Source organism: Netta rufina (assembly GCF_964035555.1).
Source record: "Netta rufina genome assembly, chromosome: 3".
NCBI classification, from domain to species: domain Eukaryota; kingdom Metazoa; phylum Chordata; class Aves; order Anseriformes; family Anatidae; genus Netta; species Netta rufina.
Genome location: NC_140125.1, coordinates 7,485,594 through 7,508,275, shown reverse-complemented (window position 1 = coordinate 7,508,275; position 22,682 = coordinate 7,485,594). Strand labels below are relative to the sequence as shown.

The following is a 22,682-nucleotide window of genomic DNA, read 5'->3' as shown; positions in this document are numbered from 1 at the left end:
GCTCTCACTATAGGGCTGATTCAAACCTCCCCTGAAGCCAAGAGCAAAGAGATTTCAGCACGGATCAACCCAAGGCTGCCATCTTCTGCGATCCAAGGCTGAGGGGCAGCAGTGGCGCTGACTTGCCCAGGAGGCTCACGGAAAACTCAAGGTGTCTGATCACAACAAGCACAGCACGCTGTGCGCTGCCAGGGGTACTGCTGGATGCGAACAGTAACGGGGATGGTCTCTGCAACCTAACAAGAAGAAAATTATGAAGAATATAAAATATTGGCAATATATTATTTGTAATCTGAGGGAATATTTTAAAAGCATCTTAATGGTAAGAAAGCATGTTCTGTACCCAGCATCCCAGTCCGAGTAGAATTTAAGGTATTTTCACATTAGTAAATGCCCGTGGCTAAGAATAAACTTTTTCGGACTTTATATTTTACCTTTGCAAAGTATGTTGTCAGAAAAACGAGATTTTTTTGCAAGCAAATTTATTAACCATATATCAAGTTGGACTTGATGATCTTGAGGTCTCTTCCAACCTAGAAATTCTGTGGTTCTGTGATTCTGTGAAATCTCTCCTGACATGCAGCAGAAATTGGGTAAAGCTATTGGTCAGTTGTGACCAGGGCTGAGAAACATCTTTTAGCTGTTTTAACACAGATTTTGTTTGTTCTAAGGTTTTGAACAGGAGTCCTACATATTTAGGACTCCGTTTTCTAGGAGGAAAAAAAGTTTGAGATTGCTCTACCAATAAAAGCGTTACATATATAATCTTTGTGCACTTCCTAAAGCAGAACAGATAAACTTTAAATCAAGTTATTTAACAGTTGGCAAGTATGGAGCATAAACAAATTAAGCCTAACAGAAGCAACTGGATGGCGCTGGATCACACACTGTCCTACCAGAAGCAGCAGGGTCTCCTACAGTGATCTGACACTTCCACAATTCAAAAATGTGGACAAACACTTGCCCTCCTTTGGGAATGTTTTTCCTGCTCAGTCATACAGTAATTCTAGGTTAGTCATTCTCTTGAGTGTGCGTGGTGGGGTTTTGTTTGTTTTCCCCAATGCCCAAGTCCTCCAGAGCAAGGGAATCCGGCCTGAGGTGTTTCAGCTGGGTGTGAACGCCTTCACTGCTCTGCGTGTTGGCAGTAAAGGCAAAATTCCTCAGCTTCATTCTGTGCGACTGATGGTTTTTATACCTGTGTCTTCAATTCTCTGCCTATGATCTATCCCACAAGGTTGCAAAACCCGCAGCTGTTATTCTGAACTATCTGTATCCAGATGCTACTTTTTTAGGCTTTGCTTTTTCTTTAGATTTCAGAGGGAAAACCAGAAGAATTTAGCATTGCAATTTTTTCTTTTTGTATCTCCTTCTTCCTGGCTTCGGCAGATTTTCATTTTCAGGGCTTTTCCTTTCACTATGAAGACATCAAATCGAACTTTCCAACTCAGCCACGTGGGTAAGGACTTATAACTGAGGTGGTATTTCCAAGATTAAGTTTCTTGTGTCATTCCAGAAAGCAGACAACCCTTCCCACCCTAACTGCTGCTCCACGTACTGTGTGTGCATGGGCCTCAGGGACTCACGTTGCCCTTCCCCGGCAGTGCTGAGGAGGCAGAAGCTGGAGACGCTCAGCAGGACTCCTTCAAGCCTCCCACACGGGAGCTTCACCTGCTTGGCAAATGTCAGCACTTGCCACAGCTGCAAGCTGGGGACTTCAGTCCCCAGCTGAGCCAGCACTCGGCTACCTCCAGCAATATAAGCTTCACAAGAGTATATAAAGCCTTCTGGCAAACTTCCACCCCAAAACGTTTTCCTTAAGTTCCACAAACAGCTCCAGCTTGAGCCAGGAGCAGCCTCTGCCACTTCCCGGCCACAGCTGCCTTGCTTGCTGAAGATCCCCCCCCCCCAGCCCCACCAACTTTTCCCGAGGTGATGTCCCCAGCCTGGCTGGACCCTGCTTTCCAAATCCTAAGAGATGGACCCAAAGCACATTTAATCTTCCTGGCATCTTCCCCCAAACAGCTGAGCTTCCAGGGGCTGGCCAGGATACTTCGTGCATCTCTTACTCCTGTGAATGAGTAAAACTCTCATGTCCAGGCTGTAGAAGCACAAGAGACCTGTTAGTCCCTGTTCCTGAAGCCAAACGATTTCCAAGCCATCAGTCAAACAATTGAAAATCCTAAGCGAGGGGCAGGGGAAAAGGCATTGCTTTCATTTAAAAACACCTTTCTTCTGCTTTTGAGCTTTTAAAGCATGGAAGGGCAGACACCCACCCCTGCAGCTTTCAGAACCGGTAATTCTGTTTTGAAAGTCTTTATTTTATCTTTTCAAGAGACAATAAATCTCGAGGTATAAATTTGGAGCAGATGGAGTGGGATGTTCGACTGTCAGCTTCCATTAACGGCACCGGGGCTCGCCACGCACCGCAGCCAAGCCGGAGCCTTTCATCGCGCCACTGCTGGGGAAGCTGCTCGTCTGAGCCGGGGTTACTGACAGGGGAGCGCGAGTCCAACCCAGATGTGACTGCAGTGACGGCCAGACAGTTATTATGTTAGGTTAGAGGATGGCTCTGCCCATAAATTAGGAGATCACAGAGCTGACTCATGTTTACAGTGGTCAGGAGTTTGCGCCATGGCCACAAGGGTGCAAAGCTGCCTGGGGAAGCAGTGGTGGGTCTCCAGCTTCCTCACCCTCCTCTTCCAAGGCTGCAAAAAGGAAAACTGCGATGCTACCTGATGTTGTCCCATGCAGATGGGAAAGAAGAAGCCAGCTTGGATGAGCACCGTCCCAGCCCTTCGCAGCCTGAAGGAAGGTGACTGCAGCCATTTGCAAGCAGGGCCAAAGGACGGCTCCCCGGGATAGGTGAGCTCCCTCCAGCTCCGGAAAAAAACAGCACAAACCTCTCTGGGAAAACCACCTGGGGTCCGAGGAAGCCCAAAGCTGCCCAGCCTCACGCTCTCCAGATTCACAATGGGATTCTTCAAGATGCTGAAGTAATCAAGAGCACAAGGGGACGCGCACACACACAGATTCACAATTTCTTTCCTCTGTTTTTTCCCCTTGTCTCCTTAAAAACAAGTTACAGGGCAGAGAAACGATGGTATTGACTCAATACTATTCTACATCAACAATACACAGGCAAACTACTGTCAGACCGATGTGTCAGTGAAACAGATGCAAGGCCTAGATATTTTGGAAAGCACAGCTCTGGAAGGAGAAGAGGCTCGTTTGGCGCCACGAGCTTTCTCCAAGCCTCCTTCCCTCTCAGATATTTCCTGTTTCATCACCAATGCATACATTATGCAATGCTTTCAGACTGAAGAGCAACGTGCTGCTTTTATGAATAGGAAGAACGTAGCCATGTTGACGAGAAAAACTGAACAGAGAAGGAAAAAAAAATACAGCAAATCCAGTGACTGGCCCTAACGTGAAGTAAACGGCAAGCCCATTAAAGTAGCCCATGAAAAAAAATCTCATCTTGCAAGTATGTAATGAAGTGCCATCTCTCAAGGTTGTGTACACTCCACAGCATTAATAAGAAATGCTCTGGCAGAAATTCAAGTACCACAGGAAGGCAGAATTATAAGGAGGCATTTAAAGGAAAAGGAAGGAAGAAAAAACCATACGTTATGTTTCAGCTTCTACACCATTAAATTACCTCTCACAAGGTGCAAGGGGTCTGGAAAAAGCCTTCAGTTCAGCCCACGCGTGCCAGTGTGCTGGAAGGGTGCACGTTCTGCAGCCTCTGCTCCTGGACAAGCAGCACCATGGGCCTTGAAGCATCTTCACTCCTGACTCCGGCGCTGTACCATCCTGATTGCTTGTGACAGGTGAAAAAGGACACAAGAGGACAAGAAGCGCTGGGGGCAGCCATCTCTTCCTCAATCTTGCTGAGCACAGCATGAAGTATTTTTGAAGCACTTTGCTGGAGTCCAAAAGAGGAGGTAAGCGTGCAAAGTCAGGGTCAAACGGATTGCCTTGGCTGATGAAGATCCTGGTTAATTGGGGTTGTTTGCATAGTGTGAGAAACTCAAGTATCTCCGGTACTGGCTCTCTGTCCGTGAATCCACCAGCTCAGTCTTTGCCTTCCAACTGCTTTCGGGTGTTCATTAGTCGCACATAAGCCCCTCTCCTGAGGTGGCCCCACTCACAGCACTCTCATTAAAGTGTCTGGTAATGGTGACCATGAAGCGCTACCCCAGATGAAAAGGGAGCAGGAATACTTTGCAGTGAATTCAGGATGGGATGGTTTGTAAGTCAGGCAGCCAGGAACAACAGTTGACTCTGGTTAATCATTTTTCTTTCACCCCTTGCAATGTTTAGAGCTAAAATGATTTGTGTTGCATCCCAGAGCCAAAACTGGAAAGGGAAGTAAATGCTGGGGAGAATGCTCCAAGTTCCAGCAGAAGGATTTCAGAAAAATTACAGAAGATGTCCATTGTAATGTCAAACAACAAAAAAAAAAACAACAAACAAAAAACAAAACCACTATTTTGAGTAGTATCAGTGAAAGAATTTAGCTAAAGCAAACCCTTTTAATTCCCCCCCTACACACCCTCCCAGTAAACTGGGGAATATTATGGAGAGTCAGGGCTGTTGGTGTGCCTGCAGACTTAAGAAAGCTTTAAGAAGAACGAGATATCCAGAAATAATTATAAATAGTTCATTTAAGCCAAACTCCAAGGAATATTCGGAGGAAATCAGGATGCTCAGGAGATGAACAGCGAGTGAGTCACGGCTCTTTGCTTGCAGGCAATCGCTGCTAATCCAGCCTGGGTAGCTGTCAGCAGCCCCAGTTGTTACCTGCTGGTGGTTTGCATGAAGTGGTTACTCACCAGCCTCCTCTGGAGCCTCCACACCACGGGAGGGAGAAGTACTTCCCTCTGCAAGTGCATGGGGTTACATCAGGCAGGACTGCTCATTTATACATTTTAACCTTCCACAGAAGGCCAGGTAGCCTTCTTAGCCAGCACTGAGTTAATTTAACAAAATAAAAGCTAATTTGGCCACTTACAGCATCATGTAGACACTAGACACGCTTACACCTTGCTGAGAAAGTTTAACTCCAATCTGAATATTGCCCCTCGCACAGGCTTGGCAGCACGCTGCCTCTCCCCACAGGATACCAAAATTCACGATTTGTCTGCTCCGTGTATTCCCAGGCAAGCTGCTTTGCGAGCTGCCACTATTTGGCAAGGCCCTTTCCCTGCTACCAGCTGAAGCCTTTCGCTTGCTTCCTATCACAGCTGTCGACGACCTGCTCAAGCCCAACACCAGCCTCATATTAGCAATGCTGCATTCTCAAAGTCTTTTTTTTTCAAAGATTTTCCAGATCAAAAGCATCTGCTCCGAATCACTCTTTAGTTGGACACGTTGTGATGCCTGAAGCGCCCTCACTCAGGGTTTTAGCGGTGAGGCAGCAGCGAAGGTGGCATCACCTGGTGGCTCTACAACTAACCACTTCGTGGTCCAAGTGCACTGCTCACCACTTGCTCGGAGCGATAGATGCCCAGCAACAGTCCTGCTGCATTAAAACAGGGATGGATGTAGCACCCAGCAAAGCTTCGTCAGCAAAGCCTGTGCCGGACACCGCTCAGAGCCCAGCAGCACCTGCAGGTTGTTTGGCTCCTGTTGGTGCTTTAGCTTTCCACCTCTCAGCAACAACAATTTCCTGTGACTGCAGAACACAAAAATAAATGCTGTATTTTTAATTGTGTCATCAAAAGTAGCGAAAGCAGCGAAAAAACTGCCAGAAAGCTCCGTTTGCTCCGTTCGCATCGCCACCTTTTCTAACAGACCCGCCCAGCCGTAGAGGCAGCACCAAGCAAACAGACAAAACGCAGGGAGAAATTTGCCAGCACACAAGCGTTGATGCCAACTGGCCGCCAGCTGATTCAGTGGAAAACACAAGAACACAAATAAAACCCACAAACTAGAAGCAACCTAGGAGATACTTTCTGACATTTCAAACGATGAGCTCCAGTTTGGCATATGGTACTCCCACACCTTGCAAAAAGCTGAAAAGTTGTTTTTTTACTGGCAAATAACTTTTTAATAGAGTCTGCACTCCAAGAAAGTCATCGGCTTCTCTGCTCCTCGGATGCAGCTCTGATTTTTGTTAAAATTACGACTTCAAGGTCTCCACGAGGCCCTGGTTACACCCATTCCTGGGCTGTCTCAGAGAGGTATCAGCTCAGGCAAGGCTTGAAGGAAGAGAGAAGGGAAGGAATATCAACAGCGCGTTTGAGATCAAGGCCTGAAGCAAAGCAAGGTTATATGCCCCTTCTCGCTTACCCAGGAAGTCTGTATCTAGTCTGGAAACCAAGACCTGGTCTCCTAATTTCCAGTCCAACAGACTTCCTTCCAGCTAATAAAGGTTTACAGGAATTTTACCTTCGCACACAGGCAAACCAGTAAATCTTTCACAGCAGGAGACAGCAAAGACAGATACAAGAGAAGAACGAGCAGATAATGCTATTTTAGATCCTCTTTAAGTGTATAGTGTGTTTTGTTTTCTCTTCCTGGCCTTCCCCGACCCACCCTCTCCTGCCACCACACGGGCAAATAAATCCCAGCTGGCCAGCCAGACGCCGTGCACGCAGCCTGCTTCGCTGCCCGTGCGGTTATGACCCCATTGATTTTAACTCTCTTTGCTCTGGGAGACAACCCGAGTGAGGCAGAAGCTGCAATACAAACGGCCTAAAGTTAATGGAAGAGAATCCAACAAATTATAGCAGTGGGGTGAATTAGCTTGGAGAGCTTGCAGGAGGCAGCAGAAGGGCAGAGAAGCCACCGCAGCCCGCTCCGCACGCTGCAAGCGGTGAGGTGCCCCCTGAATTATTACACAAGTTCTTGTGAATTATAAACTCGATTGCTCTACTTCCCATCATAAAAGCCTAACTTGCTGGAGTTCCAGCATGGTTTTGAGCTTGACGAGCTAACTGCAGGCCCAGGCTGGAATTCAATCAGTATGAATTAGTTCTGAACTGAGAAGTCACTACTAATTGACAGGCTGAGCTATCTCCCCCCGAGAGGGCAGGGATGAATAAACCCTCATTCCTTTGGTACGGATCCCACTGTCAGAGAGATGACACATCGGTGTCAACGCATTACAGCTCCACGTTGACAGCAAGAGTTGCACGTGGCCTGTCTCCAGAAAATACCCAGCATTTTAACTCTTTGGAGCTGGCATCGTGATCTCAGCAAACCTTCAGAGCCCACCAGGAGCCGGTCTCGGTACAGCCCGTGCTCAGGCTGTGAAGGTGACAGCTGGCAATGCTGAAACCTGGAACTGGCACTACGCATGTCTCTAATTACTGCTGATAGGAGACATTTACAGTCCTGCACAACAGATTGAGAATATTACCCGACAGGGCCACGTTTATTTATGTACGCAGAACACACGATCAAGTTAGAAATCATTTCTGTGGGTGAACAACCCCACACTTGGGTTCAAAGAGCACATTTTACTCCCTGCCTGTGGACCTTCAGGCCCTGCAGGTGCTGAGGAGCTGCTGCACACCTGAAGCAGCCAGGGCATCCCTCTGACACGGCGTGAATTTGGAGTTGCTTCTGAGCTCTGCACCTGTCCTGCCAGCAGCTTGCTTCTCTGGGTAGATGAAAACCTTTCCCTCGGTAGAGGCTTTTGCAGATCTGACAGCAGTGAACATCATTTTCAGGCTTTTGGGCATCACCACTTGCAAAGCTCAAGTAAAAGCCCACGGTATACAAGTGCCATTGTAAAATGAGTGATTTTAAACAACAGCAACATCTCTATGAAGCAGCTGGTAACGCTCCTGAAGAACTCTTTTCCCATGCAACCAACCAAACATTACACATCAGGAAACACAGTTCACGTTTTCCTTTGGAGCATCTCTTCTCAAACAGTTTTGTAGATTAACGTTACCACACACTTCTTTCACATAAAAGTTGTACTCTGGCTGCCCAACCGCTCAGCATCTGGAAAGGACTGCTTCCACACTGCTGCACACACCTCTGCAGGAGAGAAATACGGAGCTCTTCTGCGGTCTCACAGCACACGTACGCAAACCAGGCTGTTTTCAAATAAGCCGTGTTCTGAACTACGCCTAAGGACAACTAAAGGCAGATGAGACTTCATGACTGCATGGCACGAGAGAGCTGGGACAGGAGGCTGACCCACCCACCTGCTGAATAAACCAAGGCAAGCCAAGAAGCCTGCATGACCAAGGAGAGCATCCCTTTGTGAATTGCTGGGTGTCGCTGATCACAGTAATTTAAATGCATCTCCTCACCATACACCAGAAAAACAGACTGGGGTAAGTACAACAGCCAACTCAGTGCCCTATTAACTTTGGAGACATAAGGAGTTAAAGAGCTGAAGTGCAGTAAGATCAGGGCAATCAGATGAAAACAAACAAAATTATCTTTGACAAAGACAGACTCAGTTTCTTTTATACTCAGGTCATAAAAGAAGAATGTTTAATTTCCGCATCCTTCCAATGAACTAGAATAATATCACCTAATCTGCATAATTTAGATGGGAGTTTGTATCCAAGATGAACCAAAATCACAGCGATGTAGGAAAAAATGTTCTGCGGGAATACTGCAAAGTCTAACCTTTCTCAGGGGTTGTTGCTATAAAAGACCTTCAGTGCACTTGATCTCATTTACTTAAAAAAGACTGTCAGAAAGACTTGTCAGCAACTTCTTGGAAGGCAGCAGAGGGAGGAGAAGCAGCCTGTTAGCATTAGAATATCACCTACCATCTGGATGTGTTTAACATAGGATCACATATAAGATTTGGATGTAAATTTGCAGTCCTTGGTCTCATGCCCAGACAAAACTTGAACTCAAGAACTTAAAGACATGTTCTTGCCCGTGGGATGGAGCATGTTAATAAAAGCTCCAAACACTTGAGACAATTTCGCTGCATATACTCCCTTATACTTCTTTTAACAACAACAAAAAATCTAAGTGCATTCGAAAGAGAAAAAGAAAACTATAAAAAGCCAGTAAGCAGCCATAACTTCTAACGTAAGCTAAAGAAAAAAGGAAAAAAGGGGAATAGACAGAACTACTGCAATCCCTGAAATCCTGCAATTTTAAACAGTCACCTTAAAAAGGGATTTCTTCATGGGCACTGGCTGAAAGCAAGATCCTGATTGTCGCTCCAGTTATCTCAGTCCCCGTTTCTACTTTTGAACAGGAAGATTAATGTAAAACACATGGAGGAACAGAGAAGAAACCAGCTGCACAGCACCTCATGACAACATATTCAACAGGAGTTCCCAGCATCATCACAGCCATTGCTGTTTCCCTCCCTCTCCACCTCTCTCCATCCCTTTAGGACGACTTTCCCAACCAACCAACCCCAATCTGCATTTCGATCCTTATTTTCTATAACTTAGTTTCATTAAACAAAGCCGATAAATAATTGAAACCTGGGTCTCTGCCCCAAGAGATGAGAAATACAGTTCACCTGGTCTGGCAGCTCGGCTCCGTCCTTTGGAAGCAGCAGGACTTGCCCAGCACATCGCCCTGAACCTCCTGCAGCTCTCAGATGCAGACACAAGACTGTTCTTGTCAACCATAAATGCACAGCGCAATAAAATGAGTTTATGGTAATTGATATTGTGCAAAATGAAGAATGGCAATATCCTTCCTGCAAGCCAACAGAAGCAGAAAATCAATTTCCAGCCCCGCAGATCTGGGCGTACTCCTCAGACTCACCTTCTCCTTCCCTCCTGGTAGCAGCAAAGACTCAGAGGGGGCTGAGAAAAAGCCCTCACCCTGCACCATTAATCAAAGATGCCCTACCATTCTCTTACCAGCGAGATTTATAGGCAGCACATAAAAGAATGAAGATGTTGAGCTCTGAGTGCTCTTCATAGCGTATACGCGGAATACATCAACGCAAAACAAGCCCAAGAGCAGGTAACTATCTTGTCAGTAATGCGAGTTTGCAAAACCCAAACTTCTCCAGGAAATTTCCCCCAGGCTTCTCCTTACGACCCCACCCACCACCTTCAGCAGCCCCAGCCAGCAAACACTGGGCAGGAGCACCTCCTGGACAAAAGGCTTGTTCAAGTAAAACAAAAACTAGAGCGTGAAACTTCCAGTGCATTTTTAATCAGTTATTCCTAAGTTTTCAATATTTATTGCCATCAACAACATCCAATAATAACCCAACAAAAATCATCATTTTGCCTTTTCCATAGTGATTTCCCATATTTGCTCTTTTTAAGTAAGTAAATAGGAAGTCACAGCACAGACAAAACAGATTTTTCTGGATGGAAACAGTCATTTTGTGGTCAATTACTGTCTCTCCCCCTTGTTCTCTTTAAAGGGAGAGAAAGAAACAAGATTTCAGACCAGAAAGAGCTAAAGATTAAAACCATAATTTAAAAAAAAAAAAAAAAAAAAAAAGGAAAAAAAACACCCAAAAAAACAACCCACAACTTTTTTTCTGCAGCTTTTAAATGTACTCGTTCTTTACATAGCCAAATCTCACTGCAGACGTATCTCCACCACCCACATAATGGGCATGTCACTTCCCAAGTCATCTCCTGCCTGCAGTGCTGGCAGCTTCGCGCCTACACGCTTTGTCTTCCCTGCCAAGGAAGGAACCTTCCTGCCACGGGTAGGTAGCACCCAGTCAGTGCCTCGTGCGAGCCTCCCAAAGACACGTTGCTTCCTAAAATCCAGCAAAGTCACCTGGTGATAAAAGCACCACCCTTGCTCCCCTAGCTTAGGGCAGAGCCACGCGCATCCTAGCGCTGTAGGCATGGCAGCGCTGCGCTGGAGGTGCTGGAAGGATGCAGGAGAGGAAATGTCTTTTGCCAACTCAGCCAAACCTGCAGGTACATCCAGAGCACGCCTGGTGAAGGGGCCACGCTGGCCTTTTCCAGCTGCTGCCCTGCCCAAGCACACGAAGAAGGGCACGGTGTCTGTTGAGCAGGCCACGAGGTGCTTACTCCTCTCTCCAGGTTCCACGTAACGGAGGGGAAGCTGCAACCCCAGGAGCCCTTTTCCCCCGGTTAGCAAGAATTTTTCCCACACGAAATTCTGATGAAAACCAGCATGTTGTCCAGCTTCTATTAAAAAAAAAAAAATAATACTTTCTTGTTGAAAAAGGAAACGTTTCCACTTTGGTGGCCCAAGAAAAGGAGCAGTTCCATGCTTTCCAGTGTATCCTCATAATTTTTCTTCTGAAAATATAAGTTTTCTGAAAGCTGCCTATTTGTTGAACTAAGCAATCTCTTCAGCAGAAAAAAAGAAGATTACCATGTCAACCATTTGGAGACATGCCCTACCACTTCTAATTCAGAGAGGAGCAACCCCACAGTGCCTCTCTAACAGCATGGATGATCCCGTTCAGAAACCCCATATCTCACAAAATTCAGCCAGCACAGATCACAGCTGAGATATGCAGTTACTGCTGGTGGCTCGTGATGGGGCATACGCTAAGCCAGCACTGTTAACCTGGTACAGCACGCGTGCATATAGTCGTGTGCCTGAGTGTGCACACCTGAATACACACACAGCTCTATTTCACAGTATGCCTGGGCTAGGATTTAGTTGGTTCAAGAGGCAAAACTCTTTTAACCAGCTCATTTGGAGCAAAAACAGTTCAACCATTCATTCTTTTACACTTCTGCTGTACCTGAACCGCTGCCTCATCGACTCCGTGGCCCTGCACCGATGAGCAAGGCTACACTGACCTACCTGGCACACAGGGTGACAGGGTGTTCCTCCCCCCACCACCTTTTCTTTTTTAAGGTGAAACAGAAGTTGCAAAAGCCTTGACAATAAAGAGATCTCCAGCTCTCTTTAGAGTAATGCAGGTGATGAGGTCTGCACTGTAAAACAGGATAACCTCCAGAGAGAAGTTTTACAGCAGCAACTTTGTTCTTAATTCAGCAGGTAGCAATGCATTAGTGTAATGCAAGGTTTATTTTGAATCATTTTAAAGATCCTGAGAGAAGTACTCTGCGTAGAGTCTAGTACTATGACAATATTAAGCAAAATCAGGAACCTTCTAGATGTCATTTAAACAGGAATATTCCTCAGGTGATCCACAGCACTCATCTCATCTCCACAGCCAGCACAGGTTACTGGCTGTGCCAGGGCGTGTGTGTGCACATGCTATAGGTCAGCGTGTGAGGATGTGTGTCAAGCTGCACTCTTCCTCTTTGCATCCACATTATCCAGTTTCACGCTGTTATCATTTACCTTCCCTCCAACCCGGTGCTAATCTTGCAGTCAGGCTGCACTCAAAGTATTCGTGGAAGATCAGCGCATTTATCACGTATTTAGGCACTCCTCAGCATCCACCAGGACTCAGCCTGCAGCACACTTACCAGCTACAAAGCAACATTTGATCATCTCCTAGCACATTGAAAGCTCTCTGAAAATAAACAGAGTGAAACGGTTTACGAAGCAACCACCCGGCCCCTGTACCCGCTAAAGAACGCCGTGTGAAATTCACTTGTTCTTTCCAAACTGTTATTTAGCCACGAGCAAAGCCGGCTAGATGTACCCAAGTAATTAGTTGCGACACACGGTCATCTTGCTATCCAGACCCGTTTAATCAAATTGGCTTTCACTAATTCCCAGCTACACTGCAGGCAGCATATACAGAGCCACTAACGTCCTTCCCTCCCCCAGAACAGGTTAAGTGCATCATGTAACTTCCCTTCTGCTGCTACACGCTGCCATTGGAAAGCTTTCCTGAATCGGGACGCTGCAGTCACTAAAATCATGACAGTCGAATTGAACCAAGCCGCCACCAAATATTCGGGTGAAGACCCTGCCTGGATTTTAATTTCCATTTGTTTTCATTCCAAGCAGCAGCAACCTAGCTCTGCTCCACGCTATTGGGCAGACTTTGATTTGCAAAGCAGAGAGCACTGCTAAAAAGACAGACAAAAACGTTCAAAGCATCTAAGATTCAAAGGATTTGCCCTAATCACAAAGTACATCAACTCCCCCCCCCCAATAAATTAATTGCACACGAGATTCTACATCATTTAGCTGCTGTTGTCTTTGACATGCAGATTTGTGCCACAAACAAAGCCTTCCGAAAATGGGATTGTTTTCCATCCTCCAAATGAGTCCTTGTATTGCCTGATTTATCTTGATATTAAATAACAATAATTTTCTATTGTCAAGTTGCGCTTTAAGAACATTTAACAATTTATCTTTGCTACTGAATGATAAGAGACTGCACAAATCAATTGCAGTCCCTCTGTTTCATAAAACATAGCTGAGATTTCAAAGGCACAAAGGGACAATTAAACAGCCTCCACTCACTCAAAAATAGCTATTTGTGCCTTTGAAGTTTTCTTCCTAAAGGAAATGGCCAGAATGAATGAAGTTAGGAAGGCTCCTGTACTAGCATGACTTCAAAATTCACGTGTACTTACAGCTTGCTCTCTCAACCTCAGGATGTTCACTCCCTCCAGTTGACTGAATTAAAATACACCGGAGTCAGTAACATTCCCTTCTCACAAGGACAAGTTCTCCCACAGAACAGACGTGGTGTGTCTCAAAATTACTACATCAAACTAAACATCAGAAACCAGCTAATTATTTTCTGGTCTATCAAACAACCACAGGACGGATTTTTTTTTTTTTTTTTTTGACTTCAAAACTACAGGCAGTGAGATTAAGAGAATGAGAAGAAACCTATCAAATGTCAAACACTGACTGCCAAGATATCAAAGTTGGAAAATTAAGATGTATTCTAGTACAAACTCATTAAAAATAAATATTTCTGATGACCCTTTTAATACCTTTAGGGGGAGAAATAAGAGAAAGGAAGTGCAATCTGTAAGCAACCTGAGTAATCCTGAGCTTGATGGCAACAGAATCTTATAAAATATGAAAACATGCATCATTACGAGCCAGCTGTAAATTAATGGGTCATAAAATAGCTTTTGTTTGTTTCATGAGATAAAATAAGAGGCGTTTGTGAGGAACGAAGTCTGATTACCTATCTCTGCTTCTTATCCTACAAGTATATATGAACTCTTGTTAGTACAGACACTTGGCTTTCTTATATAATTAGGACGTAGGAAGCCTATTACTAGGACACCTACATAAATATTAAATTAGGACATTTATTCTTCTCAGTCATTACAGTTCAGTCACCAAAAGAAATCCTTTTGCATCAACAACTCAGCATTAATCAAACTTGCAGTAAATTAAAGCAGCCGCACAGATGTATCGCTCTCACAGAGGTTATTACTTTAACTCTGAAAGTCAAGAGCAAATAAATAGTTTTAAAGACCGTTAAATGTTTTAATTCTCATTTTAAGATTCCCATTCAAGGAGAATCCCACAGGAAGCTTGTCAACACAAAAAAAAAAAAAAAAAAAAAAAAAAAAGACAACTAAAACACCAGCACGTAAAGAACAAGCGCATTATTTGGTCTTCCTAGCACAACACCCTGGTATTAAAATACGGCGCCTACACAGCACGCCGTCGTCTGCTCCTTCCTCTCATCACCGCCGTTGGGATTGCCAACCAGTGGACTTATTGCAACAAATAAGCAGCGTCTAAGGAGCTGACTTAGCCACTTCAAACCATCCATTGTAAGGACTTTATACGAAAGAAACTGCTTCTGCGTATCCATGAGACAAACTGGGCTGAAGCAGACGGCATCACCGTGGGTCGGTGCTCTCAGCACAGGAGAAAATCACTGTAACAAGGGCGGGGGGATCGGAGAGGCAGCTCACAGCATCTCGTCCCAGTCACCAGGTCAGGCACCGGTTTCTGCAAAAGGGGTTAGCCCAGCCCCTCTGAACACCGCAGATTTTGGGAGACTGACAAAGAGCCCCGGGGCATTTAGCTCTCCAGCTCTGCACAATAAATTGGCAGATGCTGCAGGCGCTCCCTTCATTCTAAGGGATGTTTTGTCACATAGCCAAGGCTTCATCCGCTATCTGTTCATTTTTCATGAATAAATAGATAGTGTTTTGTGGCTTGATAAACACAATTTCTAGATCTCATCCTGTCTTTACTTCCAAAGAAAATATTCTCAGCAAAAGGAGAGCTTTGTGTATTTATTCAGCTAACTGCACAGCACACGGAAGAGCTCCCCAGTATGTCAGCAAAGTACGATTTTAGAAACGGGAGCACAGGATCACTCTGGTGAGCTGAATGCTGGAGATCAGCACAGTGTAACATTCCCAGCTAAAACCAAAGGCTTTGGTAAGGTGACGAATGGGAATGTTATCTAATATTTTACATTATACACCAGAATCCCTACCTCAATGTATCATTGTAAGCTGCTGCTGGTGAATTGGATATGCCGCAAAGAGATCCAGCGCTGAAAAGAAGTTCCAGTCCAAAAAGCAGGGAAACCCTGTGAAAACTTACTGATGTGCTTCCAGCAGGACTAACAGCCTCCCACTGCCAGCAAGCACTTCCTCTCTCTCCGGGTTGGACACGGTGAAACAAAGCAAAATCAAAGCATTTAAAATAGCTCAGACCCAGCTCTTCTGCCTGCATCCCCACAGAAAGGAGGAGGAACCCCGAGGCAGCCCACGAAACCACTCCAGCTTTGCCCTGCAGCCACAGGGAGCCGCCGCCGACACCCTGCCCTCCCACGTAAGCACTGGTAAATGAAATGCGTGTAGGCTCCAAGTGAAACATCAGATTGTTTGCCTCTTAGCAAGTGTCTTGTGTTACAGGACACCGAACAACTGCTGCATTCACGCTTGCTACCACCACGAGCCGTCTGCATGCCGCAGACCTGCAGAGGTTGCTGTGCCTGGATTCGCTTCCACGGCGAGCAAGGTTTCTGTGAGGGGCCTCCGCTTCAGCTCCGTCCTGCAGACCTGGGGCTGCAGCTGGGAAATGCTGCCCGGGGAGCGCACTCCATCCCGGCGCGGCTGGCACTGCAGCAGGCGGAGTCGCCTGAACTGACGAGAAACTTTTCCTTTTTGAACCGCACTATTTCCAGTCAAGCACTCGCAACTATTTAAAGATCCAACCAGCTGGGCCCCGTCTATACGCGATTAAACTCCTGCCTGTGCAAAACCAAAGGTCACCGAGCTGGACTGCTCCGTGGCAGGGAGCGGAGAGCGCGCTGCCAGCGGGACGCTCCCGGGGGAACCTGCAGCTCCGCGTTTCATGCCACGGGACACCTCCTGCTGCCATCAATTCCGGCCGTACGCTGCAAAGCACATCTACCTTAATCAGTTTCTGGTGGAGAACAGAAGGCGACTGGGTAAATACCTCAGCTGGAGCAAAGCACTGGATTACTTGTCGCTCAGCATGGCTGTGCGATTTTAAAGGCAAGACCGGCTGCAGGATTTTACCTGTTGTTATAATTAGGCTTCGCCCATGACACAGCTTAATTGCATTTGGCTTTGTGTACACACTAGGATGAGATCTATATTTAATAAACTCTGTCATAACACTTTGGTCAGGAAATTGCTCATTGTAGACAGACTTACCATAACTATTTATGGCTTAGCTTCAACAAACTCTACAGAATACAAAGAGCTATACCAAGAAAAACTAAACCAAACACGTTTATGCTGGTAAAGCAATGCTTCTATCAGGGCTTGCATCACCACAGGGTGCTAAAAGCACCCCACACGTATCTCCTACCTGCTGTTGCTGGGTGACCCAAACAACGAGTGCACACTTGGCCAGGGTATGGGGCAAGCCCTACCCCAAGGTGCTTCCAAATTACAGCAAGAATTACAGAAGGAAAAGGAAACATTACCTTTCTTCTGCTCTGTTTTTGGGAGAAGGCCACAGATAAAGTGGATTGGTCAAGGTGACACCAAAGATCTCTAGCAGAAGTGAAAATAAAACTACCTGGTCAGCTCGCTCAGGGATTCAGCCACCAGACCTAACTTCTCTGTACTGTCAAAGTGCAATTTTAAGGGCGTACAATTTTAGCTCTATACATTTTATTTTAGGAGTCCTCTTGTATCAAGAGGAACGCCTGACATGCCTTCACAGTGTAGCATAGGAGGGCTTTGAAGAAAAGATAAATTATCTCAATAAATGATGAATCACTTGCAAAACATCCTTCCCCTCTCCAATTTCATTGGGAGACTCAACCTTCCTCCCAGTCAAAATAACAGTACATGCACGTTTATGCTCATGGCAATATGTTTTACACCAGAATCTAATCTTGCCAATGGCACTGTCAACAACCTGGGGAAACAAACCAACATACTTTCCAAACGTAACAAGCACCAACACACAGAAGGCTGAACGTGGAGAGACGGGGGGACTTGTCTGGAAGAATCCCTGTTGTCAGACCGTCCGCATCATGAAACAACTTGCCATCTCCAAGAAACACAACATAACAGTTAAATTCTCCTCCAACAACTCCAGAATATTTTTTTTTTTAAGCAAGCAAACAGAAAAATCCCGAATCTGATCGTATTGGTGGGTGAGAGTGGGATGAGCAGATGGGGTGATACAGGGAGGAGCCCCACCGAGACCAAGAAGGGATGGTTCTCCTCTGAGAGATGAGGAGACCTGTCAGCAGAGCAGCTGCCAGACAGGGCTGTGCTCGATCCAGCCTGGCTTGGCCACCAGAACATGCCAGAACGATGGGTAAGCATCCTATTACGAGAGCAAGGTCTTTTACAAGCCGTAGGCAGCTGCAAGGGTGAGCTGAGTCAGGTGGCGATGCTAACACCATGCACCCTGTCCCACCTGCCCGGTAAGTCTTGCAGACAGCTCTGCAGTTTCGGGGGCAATTTTACGCGACGCAGCTTCTGACCCATCGCAGGATTTCAAGGCCACCATGTCACCTAGGGATGGGGCTGAGAGTTCTGATGGCTGCGGTTAGAAAATACCGATAGGCTGCAAATTCTCCACCAAGGTCAGAGAACAGTTGCTAGAATTGCCTCCAGCCTGAGAAAACGCCGCGGCACACCGTGGCTACCGGCTGGTCTCTGGGACAGTATCTCAGCATTGCAAGCAACTCCTCTCGTTTGTCCAGACTGAGGTACTGCCTTCAAAGCAGCTCAGCCTAAGCCCAGCCGTAGGGGAAGATGTTGGAAAACCTGGTTTGTTGAGACCCGACAGGCGGAGTGACCCAGGCAGTGTGCTGGCAGGTAGAAGAGCACGCACTCAGGTTCTGTCCAGCAGCAAGAGGATAAAGTTTGCAGTTCAACACAGCACCCGAAAAAAAAAAACAGACAAACATGCTACCCCTCCTCTGACAGCCACTCGCACACTGCTTTGCCTCAAAGCGGTGCGCTACAGAACACGAGGATGCAAAACCAAACCCAAGCAAGGCCCAAGCCCCTTGGCAGCCTGACTAAAGCAGCTGTCAGAAACGGGTGGGATCGGGGTGTGCACAGCACCGCACGCACCTCCTTTGATTTCCCCCTGCCAACACTACGCCAGCTCTGCTGGAGCTGGGTGCCTTGGAGGCTTCGTTCACATGCTTGGATCATTTTTATCTGCCAAGATATTCTCAAGCTATTTCTTTCTGGAGCGTCCTGAAAGGAATATATCAAGCCATAAGGATTTTTCTTGAGGATTGAGGTCTACTTCAAAATACCACTGAGGTCAACGCAAGTCTTTTAACATTGTTAAGCACTAGCTTCAGCCTGTTGGTAAGAACATGAAAAGAAACAAAATGGTTGCACACAGCTTCTCAAACAAACTTGTGCCTGTCCTCTGCAACGTATTCCTGGGACCTCAACACCGTGAGGCTTAAAAATCTCCTCACCTTGGGTCACGTAATCGCCAACAGAAGGCATTTGTGAACGCGCTTATAAAACGTGCTGTGACATGCACCAAGACAGAGCGATGCCGGGCTGGGTCCGAGAGCACCACGGCGGTTCCAGTGACCCGGAGCCTCACACCTACATTCCTCTTTTTCAGATAGTGCTGCTCGAAAAAGAGTAAGCGCCTGCCTAGAGCCTGCACACAGTTGTTTAAAATCTACAGATCGAGCAGAGAAAGGGGTTACAGCTGCTTTACTGCAGCCACACTCTGGGCACTGTCACTCAAACCACTAATATGTGCCAACAATACCACCTCACTTGCCACAGAAACCTAGGTCAACCCCAAATCCTAGCGTCTAGTTTTATTTCCAAAGGCTGCAATAGTCAATGCGCGGAACGATGAAACAGCCTATTAAAACAAACTACTCGGAAACATTTTCTTAGAGCTTCGTTAACTCAGTATTAAACCAAATTGGGGTGTACCAAGCATATCCACAAGGTAGAAATTACATTTGCATTTTAGTGACACTAACATTACATAGTTGGGCCGCAGACTGCCACCTCTACCTAGAATAGGAGTGTCCCTGAAGCTGATGGAAGCTCTTAGATGAGGTCTCTGGCTCTCAGGGCACAACTTCACAGGGATGCTCGGAGAAGTCAACTGGCAGTTTAATGTATGAGCTAAAGAAAATGAGTTAAACTCCATGTGGATGCTTTCCTTCAAAATTAAAGTGACTTTAATATGATTTTGTTACTTAAGTTTGGAAGTGAAGTAAACTAAATCGAATTAATCCACTTTAATGCTGAAGAAAAGCATCCACACAGAGTTTTGATGCAGTACGACATGCCACTTTAAAAATTAACTCGAATCAGTTTTCCCACGCGTCCATTTGTTCAAAAACTCTAAGAAGGCTATAGTTCTAAAAAGTATTCATCCAATTAAATGAAATTCCACTTTATCGAAATGACACAATTTGACTTGCTACTGTGAAGAAATCCCTAAATATTAGAGCGAGCTCCTCTATGGGAAAAAAAAAAAAAAAAAGTCATCCAGCTTCAGAGGAAAACTATTTTGCTGCAATATTTCATAGTGAATTATAGCAAAGGACTACAAAAACCCTCTCACCTCTTTCTAGGAAGCATTTAGTGACATCCAACGGGGTGTCAAATCTGCTCGGGGGCAGGTTTGAGGTCCTTTTTGGTTTTACTTTAAGGCAGAGCAACCTCATATGGAACATGCCCCCTGCTGAATATCTACTAACACAAGGCATACTTGCAGCTATGAAGACCTCCAGCATCTTCCATAGCCTTCCACGCAAACTAATTCAGGAAAGCCAATTAACAGTGGTTAAATCATTAGCTAACAGCTCAGAGGAAAAAGACAAGGCAGTTAAGGAAAGCTGTAAGGATGATTCAACATACAATACCTTAAGTGTACTGTGCCACTCAATGCTGCTAATTCCTGCTGGCAGAGAAAGAATTGGTGAAGATGAATCCAGAACTGAAGTAACCTCTAAGGCTTCACAAGCACGGCTTACTTTTTTTTCCCCCAAACCGTTTTACATTCCAGTCAAATACCTTCCCTTCTGTCCCATTCATCCAGGTGTGCAGCCAGCATTACACCAAGAGCCAGACACAGCTCACGCCCTGACCCAGCACCCAGCAGAATGGGACCAGGCCTGCCCTTACGGTGACCATCGCCCCCTCGTTGTGACACGCCGGGGCGTCACCAAGGAGTGGGGCCCAGCACCACATGGGTAGGCACATCACAGCAGTCTGCACTCTGATTTTTCCCATAACAGCTAGATTCAAAAACAAGCCGTCGGGGGGATGGATTGCTGGATTATTCTCAGTGCTTCGACAACTGCCCCCTGGAGTCTGAGAGATGTTAGCAGCGCTTACACCAAGTGAAGTAAAACCAGCTGGCTTCAGAAGATTCTAGCACCCAAAATAACAGTAAAATCCAAACTGGTGGTTTGCGAGCTTCTTTTCTTTAGACCTTCCTGGCTCCCTGAATTACGAACAGGGGGCAATTTCAGCTTAGCAGCAGTTTAAGAGTAAACGTTTAGGAAGTGGCAGATGCATGCTCAATTACAACATGTTTGAAGTAGGTCTCCAGATCAAAAGGAAAGAAATGTTACACAAAAAGAGGAGAGAGTTGATCTAAAGCTGCAATTAAGAACACAAACTCAAGGGAAAGAGTTGTTTGAGCTGGTAGGGGAAACATTATACACAGAATTAAGATCAGTGTTATAGTTTTAGAAATGAAGAAAGCAAGCCAGATAAGAAGCAGCACATAATAATCGAGTATTTACACAGCTGCAAAACATCTACCAGGAGAATTGCAAGTACATGTGTCTGGAGTCGTGGCAGGGGAAATCTTCTCCACCTGATCCTGCACAGCAATTTGCTTTATTGCCTGGTTGCTCTTGGTTCCTACAAGAACACCAGGAAAGGTTCATCGATTTAAGCGGTGTGAATCTGAAATGAGTGAAATAACTATCTAAAGTGCCAGTTTGTATAAAAACACGTGTGCATGCACCAGTAAGGCTCATAAAGCTTAAGAGGAAACTATTAACTTAAAACCTAAAACAAAGAAATGGAGAAGCACAACTAACAGGCTGACCAGTTCTTTCATTACTTAATTGGTTCTGGCTTATAAGCAGGCATATTTGTTTTTATCATCAAGTGTGTACTTAAGAATAACTTATTCTTTTATTAATTTATTATGTTTAATAGAGACATGAAAAGCACTTTAAACTTTCTCGGATTTAGACATGTAATAGCCTTAGAAATTACTAGTTACTGCTGTGTTTAGTACTGTTCTTTAATACTTAATTTTTTATAAAAGCTAGTGATAATATTCAACACACAGATGAAAATAAAATGAAAATTGCAGGAGATGAAGGACAGACCTACTACAGCCTCTGCCTTCTCGTCTCAGCAGCATCCGCTGACACTGGGGCTAAGTGTCACTACTCATGACCATAGCATTCAGCCAGGGGAATTGTAGCAGATCTCTCACACTGAGTTAGCTCTTCCCAAGCTGGTAGCACAGAAATGAGTATCAGTGGAGAATACATCTACGGCATCAGCCACTTCACTCTTCGCCACTTCCAACAATGCAGTAAGAGTTTTTGGCAAACGCTGAAGACATGCAAACAACTTCAGAAGGGGGCAAACACTCAGACCCCCTCGGCTTTCATAGAACAACTGGGGTGCTTCAGAACAAGTTCATCTGCACAAAAGTGGGCACAAACTTCCTACCACAGTCACAGCCAAAATCATAGGGAGATTTTCCAACCTATGGACTTGATCTCCTCCTTCACTTTGCCCCCTGTTCTCGGTACCCGCCATAACTAGGAGACATTCCTGTGGTGTCCTACTCCCCCTTCCACCACCCCGCAGGCACAGCAGAGGGAGAAGGAGGCCCTGCTGCCTTGCAGATTTGGTACGCGGCCCCACGATGCTCCGAGAGGAGCTCTGAAATTCCTTTTCCTACAGCCATGCTCTCGCTTCTTGGTCCCAAACCCAAGAGCAGGAAACATATGCTGGGACAGAGAGCAAGAGCTAAGGCACATCCCAGCAATCTCGAGGAAGCAGGTGGTTCCTTGCAGATCGCTGCCAATTCTCATGTCTTCAAGAAGCCGGCGGCCTGGGTGCAGCAGAGGCATAATCAGTCCCTAAATATCCCAGCCCTTGCTTCTGCACACTGCTCAGCCCACGCACGGCACAGCCTCCGTTCCGCTATGTCTGGTGACACCACAGTAGCGAAGAGGTTCAAGACGCTCACGTTTCCTGTTTTTATTGTTTAGCACGCTTTGGCAGCGATATGCTTAAAAACAACCAACTCGGGTCATTAATCGCATCAACAGAGAGCTGGCTAACAATCTGTTTTAACTCAGTTGGCAACTGATGGCTGTCTACATCTCTGAATTTGCGTAGCCCCGACTAGTTTTAATCAGCGTTCTCCAAACGAAGGAGGCA

At 45.8% G+C, this 22,682-nt stretch overlaps 1 protein-coding gene across 6 annotated transcripts in view; it reads right to left on the bottom strand.

Annotated features, from left to right (window-relative positions):
- The window catches only part of PLCB1 (phospholipase C beta 1), a 374,969-nt gene that overhangs the window by 310,925 nt on the left and 41,362 nt on the right, over nt 1–22,682 (bottom strand). The window contains exon 1 of one of the 6 annotated variants that reach the window (XM_084284918.1): nt 15,254–15,282. The exons of the other annotated variants lie outside the window; for them this stretch is intronic. The gene's annotated coding sequence lies outside the window, so the exon portion shown is untranslated. Of the gene's footprint in view, nt 1–15,253; nt 15,283–22,682 lie in introns of those variants that run through there. 6 annotated transcript variants of the gene reach the window in all.